At 44.6% G+C, this 25,132-nt stretch overlaps 1 protein-coding gene across 39 annotated transcripts in view; it reads left to right on the top strand.

The window, feature by feature from the left end:
* Positions 1-510: 510 nt before the first annotated feature.
* Positions 511-25,132, top strand: part of PAM (peptidylglycine alpha-amidating monooxygenase) — a 150,019-nt gene continuing 125,397 nt past the window's right edge. For 11 of the 39 annotated variants that reach the window (XM_088157299.1, XM_088157294.1, XM_088157286.1 and 8 more), the window contains exon 1: positions 525-627. The gene's annotated coding sequence lies outside the window, so the exon portion shown is untranslated. Of the gene's footprint in view, positions 628-3,998; positions 4,172-25,132 lie in introns of those variants that run through there. The other 28 variants (XM_088157303.1, XM_088157289.1, XM_088157283.1 and 25 more) reach the window with 7 other exon arrangements.

The following is a 25,132-nucleotide window of genomic DNA, read 5'->3' as shown; positions in this document are numbered from 1 at the left end:
TTACCACCACCCTGCACAGGGCTCTGCAGAGCCTTCCCCCCAATTCGCTGATTACCGCTTGCGGCCCCACAACCATAGCCTTTCCTCTCCCTGCACGAAGGAGCTTCACCCCCCCCCGGGACTGATCGCACACAGACTCGCCCGTTCCTGCCCGAGGGAAGTCGGAGGGGCGCTTCGTTCTCTCCTCGCGGGCTCGCACGGCTCTGATCCCTCCAAGCGGACTCCGAGACCGCGCGGACTCCAGATCCTCCCCAGCCGACCCAAGCCCCTCCACTGCGAACATCGAACGTCCCCTGCGGCCTCCAGGCCTAACCCTACGAAGCCCAGCCCCTTCCCTGCTGCACCGGCTCCGCCCAGCCCCGCTCCGGGCCCGGCCCAGCGCAACGCGGAGCAGTGCTGGTTTGGACAGCACCTCCCGGCGGCCCAGCCGGGCGCGGCTACCGGGCCGACGTGAGCGCCGCCGCGTCCTCCGCGCCGGGAGGGGAGGGGAGGGGCGGGGCCCTGGGAGGCCCCGGGGCGGGGCAGGAAGGGAGGATCGCGGTGACAGACATCCGTGTCAGTGTCGATGCTGGCAGTGCGAGGGTAGGTCGGCAGGGAGTCGGCAGTGCGGCGCGGCTTCTTCCCTGAGTGAGTTCCACCTGCGCCGCGGTCGCCCGGGCACGGGGGCTGTGGGGAGGGGAGAAACAGGAGGTACTTTGAGTTGTGGTGATTCTCCCAAGCCCTGCGGCGATACCGGCGCCGCGCCTTGGCCGGATGCTCACCCGGCCGTGCTCGTCGCTGCCTCTGTCAAGGCACACGTGCGGCGGCGGTGCCTCTCCCCTGCGCGCTGCCCGAGGCGCGGCGCTTCCCGCGGATGCCTCGAGGCATATTCCTGGACGCCCGGGGGCCGCTTAGCACCGCCGGGGCCGCGGCCGTGCGGGTGCCAGGAGCAGCTCTTCCTCTGCAGACTGCGGTGCTGGGAGGCGGGGATGCGGAGGAGCCTCCGCTCTCCCCGCCGCGACTTTGTGTCCGGTGCGAGGCCGACGGGAGGGACGCGCCTCCTCAAGACGGCCGGGCCATGGCGCTCCCCGCCCGCCAAAGTTTCCCACGGCGCCCTGCGTCGCCAGCCTGAGCCCCTGCGAGCAGCGAGTGGGGGTCGTCAAGGTGCCTCCCGTCCGTCATGGGGTCCGGCTTAAAGGGCCAGGCGACGTGCCGGCGATGGGAACATGGCTGAATGCGGAGAGAGAGAGAGAGAGAGAGAGAGAGAGAGAGAGAGAGAGAGAGAGAGACAGAGACAGAGAGAGACAGAGAGAGAGAGAGAGAGAGACAGAGAGAGAGAGAGCGAGAGACAGAGAGAGAGAGAGAGAGAGAGACAGAGAGAGAGACAGAGAGAGACAGAGAGAGACAGAGAGAGAGAGAGAGAGACAGAGAGAGAGAGAGCGAGAGACAGAGAGAGAGAGAGAGAGAGAGACAGAGAGAGAGACAGAGAGAGACAGAGAGAGACAGAGAGAGAGAGACAGAGAGAGAGAGAGCGAGAGACAGAGAGAGAGAGAGAGAGAGAGAGAGAGAGAGAGAGAGAGAGAGAGAGAGAGAGAGAGAGAGAGAGAGAGACACAGACACAGACACAGACACAGACACAGAGACAGAGCCCCTCCGGACTTTGGCACTGCCCCATTGGCGCTGTCATTTCTTCACTTCTGGGTGCCCAGCCATAGGAAGCGTTCAAGTGCTGACGTTTTGTTAGTTTCGACTTCCAGCTGCTTCGAGTTGGTTATGGTTCCCAATACTCTCTGGGAGCGGTTTTGTATATTTATTTATTTATTTAATATTTGGTAAGCCTTCACTCTTTATTCTGTTCCTTTAAAACTCTTCTATCGCTTTCAGGCATTACTATCAAAATATGGCGATTTTGTGTATCAGTCTCTTGAAAATTGATTTGCACATCTTTTTGAACGTGCCAGATAGCTATGCACTTGCCAGAGCGTGGATGTGCTGTGAGAATTGCTGTGTGAAGGGGTGGGTCCCAAAGCTCTTCAGCAAGGGTAAAGCCATGGTCAGTTCTCGGACTGACTTATGAGCTGCACAGAATTGCTGTCATTGGCAGGTTGGTAGGTTGTACCGTAGACTCTTTTCACATTGCCTGCTGTTTGCTTGCAGATGACTGTCTTTATAGATTGGAGAAAAAAAAAAAACAAACCAACATTGGCATTAATTATAACTTTTAAGCTACTTATTAAAGTGTTTGGCATGGAAATGGGAGTCTTCTTAGAAGACAAGAAATGTTTTTAATATCACAAGTCTATGATCTGTCACTTGGTATGAATCAGGTGTTTTGTTTCCGTTTTGATTTGGGGCATTCTTTTCTATCTTTGCAGGGGTTCTCACATTAAAAACATCGGTAATAAATATAGCTTCTAGGAAATTGCCATTTAATACCAAAAATTTTATGCGAACTTAATTTTTTGAAGTACTTTTGTGTTGGATTCTTATTTATATTTCTCTTTTGTGCTGTAGATCTAAAATTATGAGTCTGTCTTGTACTGTAAATATGAAATCAGGAGCTAGTTTTCAGAAATAACTTCGCTGGAAGACTGAAGCCGACTAGTTTGCTAACTAGTGTGCGCAGAAAAAGGGGAAAGTGGGTTGAATGTAGGCCTTAGATACTCAGCTAGCTTCTTTGATATGGTGGTCTTACCATTGGGACAGGTGAAAATGAGAGATCTAGGAGGTAAGGGCTAGCAAGTAGCCAAAAGCAGATACTTCCTTTTACCTGTGGAGGCAGAGGTCTGCACAAGTGTATGTGCAAGCAGGCTTAAAGTTATCTCAGAGATCCAATCCAAAATACAAACCCACCATTTTTATGCTTTGTCTGTTTCCTTGTCAAGTGAGAGAATCTCAGGGCTGCCAATTGTCAAATAATACAAGATAGGATTGAATCTGCTTGTTTTGGAGGTTATTTCCCTGCATGTGGCTAATAGTACAAAATGATCAGAGGATGTTTTTTCTTGATTCCTTAGAGGTGAATGCAAAGGAACTCTGTTGTAAAATGCATGCATATTGAAGACAGTTCTTATCATGTTGTTTCCATTGTACATGTAGTAATGGCTCAAAAGGTGCCAAGAGGTTGGGATTTGTTCTGAAGTTCTTATTTTATAGATTGACAGAAGTATTCATGTTGTATACTCAAAAATGATGGCGTGCACATTGCAATTAAGACTATACCAAGAAGGAGTTTCATAACTTTCCAGGTTTCCATTTAATCCTTAGTTGGATCTGACTATTGCTTGTGATATTCAAGGTGAATAAATCTCCTGCTACAAACAAGAGTTTTGAAACGTATCACAAATGAAGCCAAACAAGTCAGAAGAAGTACTTCTACTGTATGCTTTAAAACAGTTGCTAACAATTAGGATTAAATACTTAAAATAGTAGGTTATAGCATATCTACCATAATCTGTATGGTACCTATAGACTACAGCATGTTAGTTATGTTGTGTCTTGAGGACAAGATATAGTGCTGGCTGATCTGATCAAATTGTTGCTAGACTGGTTTATCAGCCTGGTCTAGTATGACAGTCTGCATAGTCAAAATATTCTGAATAATTTAAAAAAATGGCTCTACTTAAGGTATCTTAATGTTAAAGTGGCAGAAAGAAACACTGCACATTCTCTAACTAGTGAGAAATATTTTCTTCATGCTCTAGAGCTTGAGTCAATTAAATGAATGCAAGGTGTTTCTCAAGGCACAGCTAAGTATTTTTCTTCTTTTTTCTCTTTTTTTCTCTTTTCCCCCTTCCTTTTTCGCTCTTTCTTCCTGTCCCCCTCCCCTTTTTTCTCCTCCCTCTTTTTTTCTCTTCTTCCTCTCGCCTTTTAACCTTCTTCTTTCTTTTTTGCCTTTTTTACTTTCTTTCTCCAATATTTTTTTCATTGCCTTCCCGTTCATTTGTTGCCTTCCACCACTTCTGTCATCTCCCACCCTTTTTCGCCTCTCCCCCCTCTGTTTTGCTTTTCCTCACCAGTTTTCACCTTTTTCTCTCCCTTTCACACTTTTCCTCTTTTTCTCCTCCTTTTGGTTTTTTAGCTCCTTTCTAAGGCAGTCAGAACATGAAAAATTGAAATGTGTAGGACAGCAAAAAGATAATTAGAATTTACAACATACTCTTTAATGAATAACCCCCTCCATTTCTCTGTGGTAAGTGAAGAACTCTATTTCATTTCCTGTCAATCTTTCCTGTACTCAAATTCAGTTTCTTCCAAGGTAACGAGGAGAGGGTGTTATTTATATATTGTTCAGGCTTGTTGAATCAACTAAAAGTGTTTTCCTGCAGAAAGATGTAAAAGTTTTACTTGAAAAGCTTGATTCAATAGATCTCAAGTTTTACGGGTTACTTTATAACTTATGTGAAATAAATATTTCAATGTGAATTTGTATTAAAGGTATGTGGAAATGCAAGCGTGGGGTGCTTCTGTTATGACAACATTCTGGAAGCATAAAGTAAAATCAAGTAGAATTTTGAGATAGGACTTGGGGCCATGTGAGCAAAGAACAAGTACTCACAAAAATCATGTAGTATATATGAGAAACAAAATTTATGGTTAGTGCTGTTTTTGAAACACTGTTTTTGAGGTAAACATCTAAAGTTTTGGGGTTTATTATTACTAGTGTTGAGAAACATAAGTTGGGCAGAGATTCTCTTTCAAATCTATGTGAGAATGTGAATGAAATTCAACACTAGCCTCTGAAAGGATAGACATAGATTGTATAGCAAGAAATGCCAGAAAAAAGCAAGCTTTTACCATTTAATAGGTGAGGTCAGGCAGTGTGTTTCTAAGGAAGACAATCATTAGTTGGAAGAGCTCTGTTGCAGCAGTACTCCAAGCCCTGTAGCACTTGCTGTGCATTGTAGAGGAAGGGGTTTTCTTGCTTTTCCACCACCCATCAATGTATTATTGGCAATGAAAATACTCAGCAGAACTCAGAATTTTATGCAAAGAACAAAGTATGTTTTGCTGAAACAAAAAGGCAATAAATTATAATTTAAGCTGTTCCTGCTGCAGTGGTGAAAATCCTGGATTTTAGGCAACAGATGTAGCTTGGTAAATGCTCTGGTTTAAGATACCAAGGTTCTGCAATAGCCAAACAGAATATGTCACCATATGAAGTGAGAGTTTAAAGTGCAGCAGCTCACAGTGGATCACTGGATAGGTGGAAACATGACTTCTAGTTTTGAACAAATTAATTTTCATAAACTTGTATTTGAAATCTCATGGATTTTTTTCATCCTTTCATACTCCTTCATTTATGAAGACCAGGAGAAATGGCTATCTCATCAGTATGATTACTTGGAGTAAAGGAGACAAGGGAGAAAGGGATGCAGGCTACTAAGTCCTCACTGTGTATTTTGGTTTATTCTTGACTGGTTATGAAGTTGTGTGATCTTTGCTGCCTTCATCTTCCATTTGGACAAAGAATGCTGAAGGTGATAATGAGTATATCATATTTGCTGATACATGAATGTGGTATGGTCTCATATTCCATCACTGCTTCCCAGTTCCACTCCACAGTTATCAATATTCTTTTTTGGATGTTATGGTTCTATCTGTCTCAGTCCTGTTCTAGTGTTTTAGTCTGTGCTGTTGAACATTCATGGTCCTAGTGTACTTTACTGTACAATTAGTACAAAAAGTAAAGTAAAACTACTTTACTGTAGAAATCCCTACAAAACAATGGTATCTCAGAAGTTTGTCTGTTGTAAAATTGTCTATCTCTGTGTCAGAGTCTCTAGTGTGTAGAGTTAATCAAGACTTAAATAAGAAAAAAAGAAGTTTTCTTCTGATGGTCATATGTTGCAAGTGGCCTACTTGTTTTCAGTCTTCTGTGATGTGTATGCCTCTGGTCTTCATACTTGAACAACAGAGAGATTATTAGTCTTTCATACTTGGAAACAAAAAGGCATTATGAGGAAATGTTTATATAGTGAGCTTGACGTTTGTGAAATTTTTTCTATTTTTTTAAAAGCACAGACCAGATGAACACTAGAGGGCTACTACAAAACTATAGAAGATTTGTTTTGCTCTTATCCCTTCCATCCACATATAAAATGGGGGGGTGAGGGCTTTTGTTAGCTGTACATTTGCTTTCTGTTGCAGACATCTAAGTAATGTCCTTTGATCCATATAATAAAACAATTACTCATCTTAAAAATTAGGGCCCATAACATAATCTTTCTGGATTGTTTCAAAAATGTGAGTCTAATTTTCAATCCAAATTATTCAGTCTTTGTATATACTCATTGTTCTTGTTTAGTATCATTCAGTAGCTTAATTCTTAATTTGTTCTCTGTATATACCTCTGTATAGAGAACAGTCACGTTTACTTTTAGACTCCATGTTACTGAGCTGAAAAGTCCAGATTGTTTCATTACGTACTGGGAAAACTAAGAGCTTATTTGGTTTGGCTTGGAAAAGAGAAGTCTGAATGTGACCCCATTGCAGACTACAGCTTCCTCGAGGGAGGAAGTGGAGTGGATGGTGCAGATCTGCTCTCTCTGGGGAACAGTGACAGAACACAAGGAAAAGGAATGACACTGAATCAGAGGAAGTTCAGATATACAAATATAAGGCTTTATTTAGGAAACGTTAATGAAATTACCACTTGTAATCTTGTTTCTATTGTCTTTGTTTAACCATTGATTTTGAGTTAGGTTTTTGTTTTACGTCTTCTAAAGTACTTTCCTCACATTTAATAATCCCCCATGTTGTAGTATGGATGAAAAAATAGTTAATTCCCCTATCCCTCACCAGATCTACTGCATTTTCTTTTGTTTTGGGGAATGACCTTTTTTTTTCATTGAAGAAAGATGGTGTAATGTGCTAAGATAATGTAAGTAAGTTTGTATTTCATTTTTTCTGCCACTCTAATTTCTCTCTATTTCTAATTATTTTTTACTTCAGAATCGATTCAATTGTCTTTTCTCTTTGATTTAGTTTTAATATAGCACCTTTATGGAAACTAAGGTGAATTAATGTACTTGTAAGTAGCAGTAGGTATAAGGTAAGTTTTAAACTACAGGATGATGGTCACCCTTGAAGGCTTAGAAGGCTGTCTAATACCTCCAACAGTAAATTCATGTGGTCTACAGACTGTAACATTGACAAGTTACTGAATATTGGTGATGAAGTCTTCCAGTTGAAGCGTGAGGTGTTGTTTTGAAGTGAAGAGAATAAGATGAGTTCAAACAGAGACTAGAAGAGGATGTAAGGAGAGGTAGGTGAACTGGGGAGGAACAGAAGTGTTGTTTTGAAGGACAGTGTGGGAGCAAATGGGGGTCAAATCTGTGCAAAGAAATGTAATATCTGTAGGTACTATTGGGACCATGACCTGGTAGGAGAGGGCGAACTCTCAGGATGGGCTGACAAGAATCTGGATCAAGGCAAGAACGCTGGAATAGGAGACGGGCTTATATGAACTAGTGACTGAAAAAAACTGAAGTGAAAGATTGAAGAAAATCTGAAAGTGAAAGAAAATCAGGCTAACATGAACTCGGGTGGAAGAGAAAAGGAAAGACAGAGTGGAATGGGTCACACAACTAATGCTTGTCGCAGTAAATGTATTACTTCTCATGGCTTTAACAGATTTTTAAAGGATTACAATAACAGTTATTGAGAATAGTCAAGTGCTTTGTTCTGTGACATTCATTAAGCTGCATTCATAATTCAGCATAATTGGTATATAATTATGCTTACCTTCTTCATCCTCATCTTTTCAGGAAGCCATAGCTTTTTCTTTTAGAAGCACATATCCATCTGTCATTCCTCCCTGTACCCCTTCCCAGTTGAGTTAACTCTTTGTGAAACTGCTCCTTTACATCTGTTCAGGTAGTGAAGGTGGTTGTAGTCCCGTGTTTTATCAATAACAACAGTGCTTAATGCTTTGCGATTGATCCAGAGTGTCAGTGATTATTTCGCTTTACAAGTCAGCTTGCTTTAATAGAGTTCTCTCTTGCTCTTGTGCTCTAAAGCAGGAGTGAAGAAAAGGAATTTGAAAACAGATCAAGTCAGCCTTGCCTGCTTACTTAAAGGGGGGGTGGGAAAGCTAGTGTATGTTTTAAATCTCAGCTCTGTTGCAGACTTCTATGCTATATTTTTTGGGTTTCTATGGATTATTTATATTCAGGTTGGTTAAATTCAGTCGGTTTTAATTCCTTTTGCAAGCATGTTGCACACTGAGCTCAAATTAAGGAGATGATTTTATGGTAATAAGAATCCCAATCTCATTATGGAAAAAATTAAGGATTTATGCTGGATGTTAAAGCATTCTTTTTCTCCTAACTTGAAATACTTTTTGCTTTCTGCTTGTTTACTGTTTGTATTTGTTTGTATTGAGACAATGATAATGTATTTTAATCACCATTTTAAGAATGTTGGTTTACTGTAGTACTTTCAGAAGAGCTTGCTGTTGTACCTGGTTTGGGAGAACCTAGCTGTTCTTAAAAACTGTTTGTATATAACATAGTTTTTATTACACATGACAGTCAGCAGAATGTTAATTAAACAATGATTTCCAATTTTCTATCTTTTTGACAAAAAAAAAGGGTTTCTTGTCTTTTCTTTGACTGTCTCACCCAGCTTTCTCCCTGTGAGATTAATGCAGGATCACAGAGTGGTTGAGGTAGCAGGAGATAATGTAGTGTAACTCCACCCTCTGTGAAATAGGACCACCTGTATCAGGTTGCATATGACTCTGTTCACTCAGCTTTTGGTTAGTTCTGTGGGTAGAGTCTCCACAGCTCCTCTTGGCAGCCTTTTCCCATGCTTGACCACTTATAATGAGCAAGTATATTATTTTTTGCATGTAAAATTTCTTCTGATTCAGTGTATCCTTGTTGACTCTTTTCTAGTCAATGGACATTGCTGAGGAAAGTCTGACATGCTTTCATCCCATGCTGATCAAGCTTTTACATGTATTGATTTGGTTTCACCCCGTCCTAAGCAGGCCTGCTTCTCTTCAGGCTGTAAACAGTCCCACCTCTCCTCTTATGACAGGTGCTGTAGTCTCTCAATCATCTTTACATCCTGTGTTTGGTCTTGTGCTGTATGTCCGTGTCTCTTACGCTAGGTTGGACTCCACGTGTGTACTGTGTCCACCTGCTGCTGCATGGTAAGGGCCCATTTCTGAAAATGGTTTGAGGCTGTTTTTACAGATGGCCTTGCACACCTGAAAGTGTGTTTCTTTAGGATGTGATCTCAAAATCTAAGGTAGGCTTAAATTGGTAGTTAATAAGCTGAAGTAAAATGTAGTAATTTATGTGAAATTACTTTAAAATTCCCATAAGAAATTTCCTGTGTAATTTTCTCAGGAAGGACAATTATCTTTCTTATTTTCTGTAAGTCACAGGTAGTGTGTTGTGTTCCACCGTGGGGAACTGAGAGTTCTTTGAAAACAGATGATCTAGGATGAAAATAAGTCAAATGAGGCAGTATTGTATCTGAGAAACATTTATTGGTAACAAAAAAAGGAGGAGTTGCCCTACTAAAGAGGACTAGAACAGAAAGAAAAACGAGGAAGGAAGATAAAAAAGAATGGGAAGAGTGAGGGGATACAAAGAGAAAAAGCAGGCATTAATTACCCCTAGAAGTTGGGAGTGCCATGGACGCCTAAGTATCAGCAGAGTGTGCACGCTGTGCTGGAAAGGTGCAGATGGCTCCACAGCTCCCGCGGCCACGGGCAGACGGACACGAGGGGAGGGAGTAGGCACTTGGCTGGGAGCTCTGAAGTGCTGGGCAGGAGTGCAAGGGGATCCTGACAGCAGGCTGGACCAGCGAAGCAGGGGTGGAGGCAGGCAGGAAGGCAAGAATGAAGCAGGCAGCCGTCGGTCAGGAACACAGGGCAGCAGGATAGGTGGCGGCTGGGACGGGCGAGGGGTAGGGCAGGATATGGGATACACACAAGGCTTGGAGGTCAGCCAGTGTCCAGCCAAATGCCCAGTGAGAGGGAAGGGCCAATGAGGGCAGAAGAGCCAAAAGGCAGGCTGGAGCCGAGGCAAAAAGGACAAAAAAACAGGCTAGAGACAAAGTAAGAAGCACACCTCCAGCCTGGGCAAAAAGACAAGCTCAAAAGCCCCAACTTAGAAAGCCCTGACTCAAAAAAGCCCCAAAGCTTGTGACACCGTTTTTTTTATGTCCCTGTCTCCCCCTAAGGTCTGCCTGCTGACAGGAGAGCATTGGCCCAATCCAATGTCCCACTGCAGTCCGTGGGTGGAGACCTTTTTCCATCTGGCTGGAGAACCTCTGAAGGAGGATACAGTGTCCCTAGTGGTCTCCAGCTGCCTGCCGTGTGAGACATGAAATGGTTGCCAGGCAAAGTCTTGTCAGACACAAGGCTTTCTCCTGTCTTCTCCTAGCTGCCTCCTGGACATGGCACATGTGCAACCCTTTTCCCACAGGCCTCGGACAATCAGTATTTAGGGAGAATCAAAATTAAATTGGCTCTTCACATAGTGGCAGTGAGTTATTATGGTCTTTCTTTCATGGAATGGACTTATTAACGCCAGTGTACCAAAGATGTTTCAACATTTTAATTTGTATGAAAGAAAGTTAGTAACTCTCACTGATGAGAATTCTTTTGCTCTGTAAGAGGTAAGTAGTACATAGCAAGGGCAAGGTAAAGCAGTGGATCATCAGAGCATGGAGATCTTCCCCCACACACCCATTTTTGAGGCTACGTTTGTGGTCATACTTGGATGTTGATCAGCTCTGTTGGCCTTTTAGTCCCACTGGAATGTCCTTTGTGCCCAGAACTATGCTGTGCAGATGTGACTGATCATTACTGTCACTCTCAGATTGCCAGCGGATATCGCTGCAGGTTTAATGTAACTGTGAGAATTCCCAGGGAGAATGCCCAGTCTGCTCTCTGTTGAAGGAACAGGAAGCATTATTTTTGCAAAATATATGTTGTAGAACGTATTAACGAGTATTGGCAGAGTGTCCTGAAATTAAGGGTGTAGTTTCTGGTACTTGGGCCAGTATCTTAGCAGGGATCACTGTAAATGAGATTGTCCTTCTGTTGGAGGTTGAATTATTCCCTTTTCTTTCAGTGGAATTTTCTCCCATTGTTATGCTAAGTAATTGTGGCTACACCTTAAAACGACAGATAATGTTCTCTCGTAGGGGGTGGCTGGAGAGGGAGCGGGGGGAACTGGAAAAGGAAAGGTGGACAGGGGGTCTGGAGTGGGGCTCTCTCTCGCTTGGCTCGTTGGATTGGGAAGACAGCCTGGGCTCCGCTCTGGCATCTCCCCCTGCCATCCCAGCACTGAGATCCACGCTCCCTACCTTTGGACATCGCTCTGCTGCTCTCCCATCTCACCCTACTACCTCTGGACACTCTGCTGAGCACCACGACCGACACCGTGAGGGGGAGTAACTTTCCCCATCCCATCCCCTCTCACTCCTGTGCCGCGGCCGCCATCACCCAGCCCTCTTCAACTGCGCGGGACCTGCCCTGCCCCCACAGCACCGGTAACAGCACAGGGACACGGCCTGTGGCCAAAAGGGACTGGAGCGGAGCTAGACTGTTTCTGTTGCCAATTTTTATAGCTGTTGTTGTTTTCTGTCTTGTTAGATACCAGTAAAGAACTGTTATTCTTATCCCCATATCTCCTGCCTGAAGGCGTCTGAATTGGACCTAAAATAATTAAAAGGGAGGGGGGTTGCACTCTGCATCGCAGAAAAGGGGCTCCTGCCTTTCCTTAGACCATACCTGTCTTTCAAACCAAGACAGATTTTGGTGCCCGGAACTTGGGGCATTGTCTGAGGGCATTGAGAGAGAGGTAGAAAAGGGGATAAGAGTTCTTAAATTACCCAAGCTTGTGGTAGGTGACACCATGCTGTCCAGCTTACCCTGGATTGGCCTCCATGTGGTCACTGCTATATCTCTCCCATTTGCAAGCCCTTTTTTAAACACGAGTTTCATAACCAGGGTTACTGTGGCTATCATCCGGTTTATTATGTGGGTTGATCAGTTGAGGAATTCATGGATTTTTAATTTTCTCTGGAAGATGGCCACATGGATTCAGAGCTATCGCACTCTAAGTGTGTGTTTCTGGGGCTACTTCAATAATGGTACTTACTGTAAGGAAGTGGCAGCAGGTGGAATTTTTTCTCAACCCATCACAGGGTTTTTGAAGTTCACCCCACCAGTCTTCAAGGGGTTCCAATCCACTTTAAATGCTAATGACATTATATTGTAGCTAGTGTTGCTTATATCCCTGTTAAACCTGTTCTATCTAACATTCAGAGATAAGGGGAGATTGACTTGGATAACAACCCTGATACCTACCCCAGGGATTAGTGATGTTACCCCAGAGCCTGATCCTGTCCAAGAGACTAGGGAGGTTACCCCAGAGCCTGATCTTGTCCCAGAGACAGGGATATTACCCCAGAGTTTGACCCTGCCCCACAGCCCACCTCGGAAAGGAACCACCCAGAATGGGTGGGGGTGCTAGCAAAGGAGATACGTGAGATGGGCCAGATGCTGAAGGAGTACCTCTCCCCAGCTGGTGAGAAACCCTCCCCCTGCCTTAAAGAGGGAGACTCTGATGGTGCAGCAGTGGGACCCACAGATGTTACATCTGTCCAGGTTCCAGCTGAACTGCAAGGGCACTCACAGCCAGCAGCAGTTGCCCCTGTGGAAACTAGGAAGTCTAAGATGAAAACAAGGCACCTAGATAATAAGGGTCAGGAAGGGGGCCCCTCACAACCAGCAGGGAAGCCAGAAGTTGAGATCATCACCAAGTCCCTGTCATACGAGTGTCTCCGTAACCTGCGAAAAGACATTGTACGATGGGGCTGTGAGCCTTTTACAACCTGTTTATTGAGGGTCTGGGACCTTATGGGTACAGGTGTGCAACTGGATGGTACTGAGGCAAGGAATTTGGGAGCCTTGACCCAGGACTCAGGCGTGGACCAGGTATTTGTAAGGGAGACAGGTCTCCTTTCCCTCTGGGAGCGACTTTTAATGAGTGTGAGAGAGAGATTTGTCCACAGGGAAAGAATGCAGGAGTACCACCAGAGAACACGTTGGAATACCCTTGAGGAAGGGATCCAAAAGCTGAGAGAAGTGGCAGTACTGGAGGTGCTCTTTGGGAGGGATGGACAGCATGACAATGACCCTGACAAGGTCAGGTGCACAGGGCAGATGTTGTGGAATCTGGCAAACCTGGGCCCATCTCAATATATCCCCTTTATTGCAATGATTGATGCTGATACCAACCAAGTGACAGTGGGTTCTGTTGCCAACAGGCTCAGGAATTATCAGAGTATGATGGCTGGCCCAGTGCAGGCTCATGTCTCTGCTGTGGCTAAGGACCTCAGAGAGGAGTTTAAGGAGGAGATGAAGGAGATAAGGGAAGAGGTGAGGAAGATGAGCCCAATGCCCCCCAGCTAGGGAGAGAGGGTATACCCCACGTGCTGACCTGTGGTTTTTTCTACGTGACCACGGGGAAGACATGAGAAGGTGGGATGGGAAACCCACTTCTGTCCTGGCAGCACGGGTGCGCCAACTCAGGGAGGGGAACACCAACAGAGGGAACTCCACTAAAGTGAGGGTAGCCTCAGCCTCCCATGGAGGTGCAGGGTATTACAGAAGGGAGGATGATCTGTCAGATCCCCTTGAAGGAACCTCCACTGTGTATGCCCAGGAGAGAAATAATAACCAGGGCTAGAGGGGCCCTGCCTCTAGCCAGGGAGAGGCGCGGGAAAACCAGATCTTTTGGATGGTGTGGATCCAATGGCCTGGCACATCAGAGCCACAGGAACACAGAGCATTGGTTGACACTGGTTCACAATGTACATTAATACCATCGGGACATGTCGGGAAGGAACCTGTTTCAATTGCCGGGGTTACGGAGGGATCTCAGGAATTGACTTTGCTGGAGGCTGAGGTGAGCCTGACTGGGAAGGAGTGGCAGAAACATCCAATTGTGACTGGCCCAGAGGCACCATGTATGCTAGGCATAGACTTCCTCAGGAACGGCTATTACAAAGACCCAAAGGGACTCAGGTGGGCTTTTGGAATAGCTGCTGTGGCAGCAGAGGGCATTAAGCAGTTGAACACCCTGCCTGGGCTATCAGAAAACCCATCTGCAGTGGGACTCCTCAGAGTGAAAGAGCAACAGGTGCCAATTGCTACCTCAACAGTGCACCGCCGGCAGTACCGGACGAATCGAGATGCCGTGATCCCCATCCACAAGATGGTCTGTGAGCTGGAGAGCCAAGGGGTGGTCAGCAAAACCCACTCACCCTTCAACAGCCCCATCTGGCCTGTGCGTAAATCGGAAGGAGAATGGAGATTGACAGTGGACTATCGTTCATTGAATGAGGTGACTCCACTACTGAGCGCTGCCGTGCTGGAACTGCAGTACGAGCTGGAGTCCAAGGCAGCCAAGTGGTACGCCACCATTGACATCGCCAATGCATTTTTCTCCATTCCTCTGGCAGCAGAGTGCAGGCCTCAGTTTGCTTTCACCTGGAGGGGTGTGCAATACACGTGGAACCGACTGCCCCAGGGGTGGAAACACAGCCCCACCATCTGTCATGGATTGATCCAGGCTACACTGGAGAAGGGTGGAGCTCCAGAACATCTGCAGTACGTGGATGACATCATTGTGTGGGGGGTTACGGAAATGGAGGTATTTCAGAAAGGAGAAAAGATCATTGAGATTCTGCTGGGAGCCGGCTTCACCATTAAAAAGAGCAAAGTCAAAGGGCCTGCCCAAGAGATCCAGTTCCTGGGAGTAAAGTGGCAAGATGGACGGCGCCAGATCCCCAGTGAGGTCATCAATAAGATCACTGCAATGTCTCCACCAACCAGCAAGAAGGAAACACAAGCCTTCCTAGGTGCCATAGGCTTTTGGAGAATGCACATTCCTGAGTACAGCCAGATTGTGAGCCCTCTTTACCTGGTCACCCGCAAGAAGAACGATTTCCACTGGGGCCCTGAGCAGCAGCAAGCCTTTGCCCAGATCAAGCAGGAGATTGCTCATGCAGTAGCCCTTGGCCCAGTCAGGACGGGACCAGATGTGAAGAACGTGCTCTACTCTGCAGCCGGGAACCATGGTCTGTCCTGGAGCCTTTGGCAGAAGGTGCCTGGTGAGACGCAAAGCCGACCACTGGGGTTCTGGAGTCGAAGCTACAGAGGGTCCGAGGCCAACTACACTCCGACGGAGAGGGAGATCTTGGCCGCCTATGAAGGGGTCCAAGCTGCCTCAGAGGTGGTTGGCACGGAAACACAACTCCTCCTGGCACCCCGACTGCCAGTGCTGGGGTGGATGTTTAAAGGAAAGGTTCCCTCAACCCACCATGCCACTGACGCCACATGGAGTAAATGGATTGCCCTCATCATACAACGCGCCCGTATTGGAAACCCGAATCGCCCTGGGATTTTGGAGATAATTACCAACTGGCCGGAAGGGGAAGACTTTGGTCTTGCCGACGAAGAGGAACAGGAACAAGCGACCCGGGCCGAAGAAGCCCCACCGTATAACCAACTGCCAGCAGATGAAACATGCTATGCTCTTTTCACTGATGGTTCCTGCCGCATCGTGGGGATGAACCGGAAGTGGAAAGCAGCCGTATGGAGCCCCACACGACAGGTCGCACAAGCTACCGAAGGAGAAGGTGGATCGAGTCAACTTGCTGAACTCAAAGCTGTTCAGCTGGCCCTGGACATTGCTGAAAGAGAGAAGTGGCCAAAACTCTACCTTTACACTGATTCATGGATGGTAGCCAATGCTCTGTGGGGATGGCTGGAAAGGTGGAAAAAGGCTAACTGGCAACGTAGGGGAAAACCAATCTGGGCTGCCAATGAATGGAAAGACATTGCCACCCGGATAGAGAAGCTGCCTGTGAAAATCTGTCATGTAGATGCCCATGTCCCCAAGAGTCGGGCTAATGAGGAACACCGACACAATGAGCAGGTAGATCAGGCTGCACAGATAGAGGTGTCGAAGATAGATTTAGACTGGCAGCACAAGGGAGAGTTGTTCCTGGCTCGATGGGCCCATGATGCCTCAGGTCATCAGGGCAGAGATGCCACATATAAGTGGGCACGAGACCGAGGGGTGGATCTAACCATGGACAGTATTTCTCAAGTTATCCATGACTGTGAGACGTGCGCTGCCATCAAGCAAGCCAAGCGGGTGAAGCCCCTCTGGTATGGGGGGCGATGGTCCAAATATAAGTATGGAGAGGCCTGGCAGATTGACTACATCACACTGCCTCAAACTCGCCAGGGCAAGCGCTATGTACTGACCATGGTGGAAGCCACCACTGGATGGTTGGAGACCTACCCTGTGCCTCATGCCACTGCTCGGAACACCATCCTGGGCCTGGAAAAACAAGTTCTTTGGAGGCATGGTACCCCTGAGAGAATTGAGTCAGACAATGGGACTCATTTCAAGAACAGCCTTATAAACACCTGGGCTAGAGAACACGGCATTGAGTGGGTGTACCATATCCCCTACCATGCACCAGCTGCAGGGAAAGTTGAACGGTGCAATGGCCTGCTTAAAACCACCTTGAAGGCACTGGATGGGGGAACTTTCAAGAACTGGGAGATTAATCTACCAAAGGCCACCTGGTTAGTGAACACCCGAGGTTCCACTAACCGAGCAGGCCCTGCCCAATCTGAGCCCTTGGGAATATCGAATGGAGATAAGGTTCCAGTGGTACACATGAGAGGTATGCTAGGAAAAACTGTTTGGGTAAATCCTGCGTCCAGCAAAGACAATCCCATCCATGGAGTTGTATTCGCTCAAGGACCAGGTTGCACCTGGTGGGTGATGCAAAAGAATGGAGAGACCAGATGCATACCCCAAGGAGACCTTGTTTTAGGGTGAAATACCTATAGTACTGCGCCTATGTCTCTAACTGCATGTATGTATATATAATGTAACAGTTTAATTTGATATAGCATATTAGTATGGGAGAAATTCAGGGGTGGATAATGTGGGAGGTTGAATTATGCTCTTTTCTTTCAGTGGAATTTTCTCCCATTGTTATGCTAAGTAGTTGTGGCTACACCTTAAAACGACAGATAATGTTCTCTCATAGGGGGTGGCTGGAGGGGGAGGGGGGGAACCGGAAAAGGAAAGGTGGGACAGGGGGGTCTGGAGCGGGGCTCTCGCTCTCGCTTGGCTCGTTGGAGTGGGAAGACAACCTGGGCTCCGCTCTGGCATCTTCCCCTGCCATCCCAGCACTGAGATCCACGCTCCCTGCCTTTGGACATGGCTCTGCTGCTCTCCCATCTCACCCTACTACCTCTGGACACTCTGCTGAGCACCACGACCGACACCGTGAGGGGGAGTAACTTTCCCCATCCCCTCTCACTCCTGTGCCGCGGCCGCCATCACCCAGCCCTCTTCAACTGCGCGGGACCTGCCCTGCCCCCACAGCACCGGTAACAGCACAGGGACACGGCCTGTGGCCAAAAGGGACTGGAGCGGAGCTAGACTGTTCTGTTGCCAATTTTTATACCTGTTGTTGTTTTCTGTCTTGTTAGATACCAGTAAAGAACTGTTATTCTTATCCCCATATCTCCTGCCTGAAGGCGTCTGAATTGGACCTAAAATAATTAAAAGGGAGGGGGGTTGCACTCTGCATCGCAGAAAAGGGGCTCCTGCCTTTCCTTAGACCATACCTGTCTTTCAAACCAAGACACCTTCCAGTACCAAAATGCACCCCTCTCTTCTGTGTGAGACAGGAACCTGATGTCTGTTACTGTTTGGTGATAACCTGACGGTAGTTTCTAAGTGTTTTTACGGTGGACTCACGCCCTCTTATTTGGCATTATTAATCCGCATGTCAGCACTGTTGCCCAAATCCACCTGGTAGGGCAAGTAAGTGGAAGAATGCACAGCTGGTTTTTGGTAAATCTTTTAGTATGCTTAACAAAACTGGCTCCACGAGTTTGATGGGGATATGTGATAAACGCATGTTACCTGGACGATTTCTCCTGGAAATGACAACCCTTATTTGATTTAGTGCAAGTGAGAATACCAACCAATTAACCATTGGTTTAAAAATTGAAGGCTTTTCATAGTGACCTTCTGGTTCTCAGGAGAGGTAGGCAATACAGACAGGTGCTTGTACATATATCTACCAGCATCAGTACTTATAGCAAACCCTGGCCGTTTGGAAGTGGCCCAGTGTAATGTCTGTCAGGTGTGGCCTGGGACCACCTAGTGCTCTATCTTTCCCTAGGGCTGTTGTGGCAGTTTTTCTTGCTTCTGTTATTTTCAGGTATTCTTAAAAGACGTTTTTGAATGGTCTCTCTGGAGCAAGGATTGCCTCTTATTTTGTCCCGTTTTGTAGAAGGCAGATATCCCACATCCTCACTAGTCGTTATTGCAGAAATAAGTATCTTAGATAACTGATCACCAGCAGCATTATGTTCCTGCAGTAGCTCAGCATGATTTGCAGTATAGGCATCTACATGTGTTTCATGGCTAAGTAAGCAATACTTTTATACACCAAACCTGGGTGAGGCTTACCATGTATCATCCAGTCACTTGCTTGCCATTTCCTAGACCACAGTGTGAAACCTTTGTATGCTGTCCAAGAGCCAGAAAAAAGACTTCTGAAGCTGATTGTTCTTGCAGAACTGTAGATACAGCCATTAATTTAACATATTGCTTGCTCTCAGTTTCCTTGATAGTTCAGGAAGGTTTGCTCAGCCATTTCAAAGGATGTTGCTTTCCACTGAAGTTTTTCTTTCACATTTCTTGATGTCCAGTCAGTGAAACATTCTCCTCTTGGGTTAGTTACTCATATGGTGGGAACTGCTGTGCCCAAAGTAGAGGCATGTTGTTACCTAGGGCAATTTATCCTGTTTTCTCCTGTAAGGCACTTTGTTTTGACTGGGAGAGGTAAGCTTAGAAATGCACCCTTTCCACATGACCTGTTTTTTTATTCTTATTATATTATATAATGATTTTCATATGTGGGCCCAATATGGTATAAATTGCCTCTGAAATAATCCTAGACCAATAATTTTCTGTGTTTCTACTTTGCATTTATGCTATATAAAGTATGATTTGTTCAGCTGATTTAGGCAACCTTCTGTAAAGTGTCTGCCAAATTATTCTTCCAAATTCTGCTCCTGTGGCAGTTCTCGGAATTTTCTTGCTTCATTTCCCAGCCATGTTTTTACGTTGCCTCAGTGACATTGCTCAGTGCTTCTACTTCTTGTTCAGTGATATGGACAACATCATCTCCCTAACAGAGTAATTTACAGAGTGGGGAGGTATTGACATCTTCCCAATACCAGGCTACCAGCCCATGGCAAGTTGTGGCTCTGTGCAGACACCTCAGTGGCAGTACTGTGGGGGTGCATTGCTGAACTTGACACGAGTGTGTAGATTGCTACTTTGGCTCATTAGCAGATGGAATTCCAAAGAAAACCTTCACTGCATCCCATGCCATGGCTTTGGATACAGCTCACTGGCTCAGAGCACTTGGGCATTTCATCTCTGTGTGGGGCGGCCTTGTTTAGCAGTTAGTAACCAGCTGTCATTCTCTGGGAGCAGTCAGGCATCCTAACTATTTAGATGGGGCTGCTGAAGTGGAGAATGGGCTTTCTCAATGACTCCAGCCTCTGACAACTGTAATGATCTGGATGTCATTTTTATCCAATCCATTTTGAGGAAGTTTCCAAATCAGCAGGATCTATATCAACTTTTCTCACAGTGATAGCAGGAACCCCAGAAGAATATTTGCCTCCTTGTTATCTTGAAAACTCTTCCTGCAATTGAGTCATACCCAGTAATGTACTCATGTACTTGTCTTGGTTTGCAAGACAGATATTTGCTAAGAAAAGGCAAGAGCCCCTTCCCTGAGATGGAGAGTGCAACTCCTTCTCTTCCAATTATTATAATTTTGGAATCAGAGGCTTTCAGGCAAAAGATATGGGAGGCAGCAATAACAGTTCTTTACTAATATATCTAACAAGGCAAACGAAAGAAATAACAACAGCCATAAAAATTGACAACAGAAAAGAACAGTATAATTCAGTTCCAGTCTCTTTTGGCCACAAGCTCCCTCTCCTTGCACACAGTTCCCGGTGCTGTGGGCAGGGCAGGTCCTGCGCAGTTGAAGAGGGCTGGAGTGATGGCAGCGGTGGCCCAGGGGCGAGAGGGATGGAGGAGCGACTCCCCCCTCACGGTGTCGGTCGTGGTGCTTGGCAGAATGTCCAGAGGTAGTAGGATGAATTGGGAAAGCAGCAGGGCAGTGTTCGGCAGCAGGGAACGTGGCTCCCGGCGTTGGGATTGCAGGAAGGGTGGTAGGTAGCAGCACCGGCCGTCTTTCTCTGACTCCATGAGCGAGTGAGAGAGCAAGAGAGCAGGCCTCTGCCCCACCTCTCCTTTTCCTGTGTTCCTCCTCTCCACACCCCCCTGCGAGAGAAACTGTTGCCCTAGCTAACTGAGCTAAGGTGTAGTCATAAATACTTAGCATAACAATGGGAAAAATTCAACCCCCAACAGTACTTAAGCTACCTGCACATTTGCCAGAAAAGACAAGTAGGAACCCAGATGTAATAGCGAAGTATAATAAGTTTCTGCATTCTCCCCTTCCCTGTCTCTCCAAGTGATTAACTGTAATTAGTTTATTTATTAAGTGTAGGGATGAGACCCTGTGAAATGCAGAGACCTCAGGCTTATAAGTATCAGAACCATGACACACTTGCAGATGTGAATGCTCCAGTGTACTGCCAACACAATATAAAGGTTTGCTAACTTTCTGTAAGATCTCAGCCACCCATTTCACCTTCATGGGGAAGACCCAGAGCTAGTTAATTGATATGGTTTGTACGTGAGCTACCAAATTGGGGTAGGGAATGGTTCTGGTATTCTGGGAGTGCTCTTTTCTCACTGAATAGGATAACAGTAGGTCTATTCAGTCTATTCACTGTCTTGATTTGTTTTTATGGTCTATTTTTATATTTTCCTTGTTTATATATATATTTTTTTTTTTTTTAAGAATGGTTTCCTGTCAATTTTGCATTTTGGGATCCCAGACTGGAGTAAAACTTACAGCATTTCCTTTTCTGTAACTTCTCTTGTAGAGGATACATCTACAAGAGTATTCACAATATATCTTCCTCTGACAGGAAAGTAAGGATGTATCTTTCATGATAGCCATCTGCATGCAGCACAGGTTGGCATGGGGCACATTGGCAGATACACCCTTTGCTTGTGGCAAAGGAAGAAAAAAAATTTTCGTACCTGCTTTTAGACATCCATTACTGTTTTTATGTGGTCTTCAAAAGACATCTCTGATTTGGAGGTTGATCTTCTAATGCTATTCTGTGTCTGATACTTGGCCTTTTATACCTAAAGATATGTTAGGATGATGGAGATAAATAATTTAATCCTACATTACCTGTATTACTAGATTGATTTGTGTACTTTAGTTTGTGTCTGGATACATACCAGTGGAAATCGTGGACATGTGTAGTGAATTGGTAGTCAATTCGCTCCTTCCACTTGCCTTACCTGGCTTTTGAATCTAATCAGACTGGAAACAAAATTACATACTTAGTCTCTTTCTTTAATTTTTTTGATAGGCATCAAAGCTAACACTGTGTTGCAGAACTGGTAATGTTTTCTTGGCCACCTACAAAAGTCTTACCAACTTGTTGGATATACTTCTACTGTTGCCATAGCCATGTGTGTTTTGTGTGTGCACTCTAGTAATTATTAGTTTTGATACTGTTGTGTTTCTTCACCATCTTTTTGCCTGCTGAAAAATATATTTCATAGTTAGCTAATGTAGCAAGAAGTTGTCTGTTCAGTTGATTACTTGTGACTATTTCTTGCAGTATCTACTGGATCAGAAATTAACTGCAAGCATGAAGTAATTTATTTTGGAAAAGTTGCTTTGATCTGGCATAGTTTCACTCAAGTGTCTGTGCTTAGTCTCACAGCAGTGCTTGATCATGGGAGAGGATCTTTAATCTGTGGAAATGTTTTCTTCTTGAGTCTTCCCCAAAATGGTTTTTGCTAAGGTTTGTCCTGTTCTTGCTGCTGGAGTAAATAATTAGCTTCCAGTACTAGTTCTCTCACTTTTTACACAATGAAGTAGTAGAAAACTTGCTAGTATTCTCAATGGATTTGTTATATGAATGTTTTATTCCGTTTTGCAACCTTAAGCTTCAGGCAGAGGACTAAAACATTAACTTTTTTTTGTTACTTCCCCTTAAGTGTCTCAATATAAGTAAATTCGATCTAGTCTTTGTAACTAATCTTTGGTTATAATCTCGTAGTTTAAAGGACCATTTCTTTGTGCTGCTGTCGATACAGAACTTGTGAGCTGTACAACACTTCAAGTGGAATGAGTTAGTAAGTGGAGTAAGTTTTAAGTGCTTTTAGTGAATAAAGGTTTCAGATGCCAGAGAAGTAGTACATGTTCTAGTGAAGGTTGAAAAACGTAGTCTTCGATACTAGTTTTTCCGTGGAGGCTCTAAGAACCTATTTTTAGACAAAATAAAGTTATAGTTAAGAATATTGCTTACATTTTTCAGTTAGAACAAGATAGGTCATGAACTTAGTTTATACATAGCCTGGCATGCTAAGAAACTAGAATTTTAATAGGTTAAGAAGTAGTGGTCCGAGTTAGCATCTTAGTTTATTGAGAAGTTCTTTTATAAAAACATGTATCAGGGAGAGTTGGTGCTTTTTGAGCTTTAGGGGTTAGAGATCTCAGAGAAGTGATGTTACAGTCCCCTCTGAGCAAATTAAAAACCGGAGCAAGTTTATAGTTGGTAATTTTTACAGTGACTTTGGTTTGGTTGATTTCTTTTAAAAGTTGCTGCAGGTCTTGCAAGGTGTTAACTTTAGTTTAGAGTTGTATTTTTTGAGGCTTGATGGAATGTTCTGTCATTTTCTACTTTAAATACTTTAATGGTGAAACTTCTTGTATTTTTTTAGTGGAGATTTTAAGTCTTGCATTTTTGACTGCTGTGACGACACTGTCAAGAACTTTTTTTACTTTCTTTTGAGTCGAAGCTGAAATAAGTAAATTCTCTATGTAATGTAAAATCATTGCTCGAGGATGCTTTTGCTGAGCAGGAGCCAAAGCTTGAGCCACAAACCATTGGCAAATAGTAGGTGAATTCTTCATTTTCTGTGGTAAGACTACCCAGTGGTATTTCTGTAGGGGTTCTTGTCTGTTGATGTTTGGAAATTAAAAAGCTAACTGTGGAGCATCTTCTGGATGAAGTAGAATATTGAAAAAACAGTCTTTTAAATTTATGATGGCAAGAGGCCAGTCTCTTAGAATCATTGAGAGAGAAGGGAGACGCAGTTGCAGAGGTGCTATGTCCTCTATTATGTCATTGATTTTTTTGAGATCTTGGAGCAGCTTCTAGGAATCAGAAGTTTTCTTGTGGATGACAAACACTGGTGAATTCCAGGGACTGTTGGTTTCTTTAATGTGGCCTTTTTGTAGTTGTTCTCAATTTCTTTTTTTCTTGGGGCTATTGACTTACAGGATTATTAGTTTTCCAGGACAGCTTTGGGGTGCCATCATGGCCCCCTTCAAAAGTCCACTTCCAGTCTCGCTTTCCACTGAGACAGCAGGTCTCTTCCCCATACCATGAGGGGCTTCCGCACCACGAAGGGACAGATAGTTGCTGTTTTATCTTCCGGTCCTCTGACTGTGATCATGTACTCACTTCGCTGGCAAACAGTAGCTCCCCTGATATCTGTAATAAGATCTAAAGGAGTAATTAAAGTCTAGTCCTTTGGCCAAAGCAAATAGGAAATTACTGCAATATCAGTACCAATATCTAGGAGACCTGTAATTTCAATAGTTTTGTTATTATGAGTTAAATTGCAGGTTAATTTTGGTCGATTGCAGCCTGTCTGCTCTATCCAAAAAACATCTGGTGCTGTATTCATGTTCTTAGTTGATATCTGTTGGCTTTCAGCGAGCTGTTCTTCTATATTAGGTGGCAAAGTAACAGCTGTAGCTATCGGAGTTCTTGCTGGAATAGCAAGTGGAAGGCACTAGGCTTGAACTAAAGCTGTTAGTTCTTCATTACAGTTTGTTGAAACAATAGATGGAAAAACTACAAGTTCTAAAATGCGATTCCTTTCTTTGTCTATAATTAAAAAATCTTGTTTCCTTTGTGAAGTTCATGTCACCCCTGTAGATATGACAGCGTGACAATTTTGTAAAAAAGCAAGTTAATTTGGAAGTTGCTAGCTTGCATTGTGCCCCTAGGGGTAAAAGGGTTGGGTAGTTGACTAGCCACCTGGGGTATGACGTGGCCAGATAGTTCATATATCCTGCCCTGGGAAACCCCCTGGCTGCTGGAAAGCCACCACTTGTTTTGTCACGCAGTGGGATGCTCTTCTTGGCATTTCTCATCAAAAGATTCCTATCTACATCATATTTAGAATGACACGGGCTAGTTATAGTGTCTTCCCTTTTTCGTGTATTGGGCACTGGCGAGGTAACTATTGCCTTTTGCTGGCTCTGGGCAGTTAATTATATGTTTTGATTTTTTACATCTGTAACATGATCCTTTGGAAGCTTCATCTTTTTGAGCCTTATTGTTTTGCAAAAGTGTGGAGTTAAAATTATCAAGAGCCTTTGCAAGGTAATTATTATTTTCTTTAAGTTTTTTCCCAATCTTCTTTCCTATAGTGTCTGCTTGAAGAGCAGCTATATGTTGAGGAGTGCTGATTTTACTGTAAATCTCTAGCATCTGTGGGAGTTCAGGGTTAGGATCTGGCCGGCTTTGAATAAGAAAATAAGAACTCTAACTAGGTAGGAAATTAATATAACAGACATGGAATTGTATCTCCCTTCTGTTTAGAGAAGTCAATTTTCATTGAAGTACTTCCTTTATTGCCATCTCTGATACTTGAACTAATAAAATGAAACTTGGAAAAAAATTCATTACTAGTGTGAGCAGCACTGGTCTTATAGCTCTTAGGTAAAGTGGAATAAAACCTGAGCTTAGTGTAACAATAGTAACAAAGTGCTCTCAAGCCTATATTGTTGCTTGGATAACTTTAAAAATCTGTACTAGGGCTTTTCTGGTTGCCGCATCACACTCCCAGAGAGAGGAGTGATTTCATTAGGATGGTAC

Source organism: Sturnus vulgaris, chromosome Z (assembly GCF_052056855.1).
Source record: "Sturnus vulgaris isolate bStuVul1 chromosome Z, bStuVul1.hap1, whole genome shotgun sequence".
Classification (NCBI taxonomy): domain Eukaryota; kingdom Metazoa; phylum Chordata; class Aves; order Passeriformes; family Sturnidae; genus Sturnus; species Sturnus vulgaris.
Note: the sequence above shows the minus strand (reverse complement) of the source record. Positions and strands in the feature narration are given on the sequence as shown.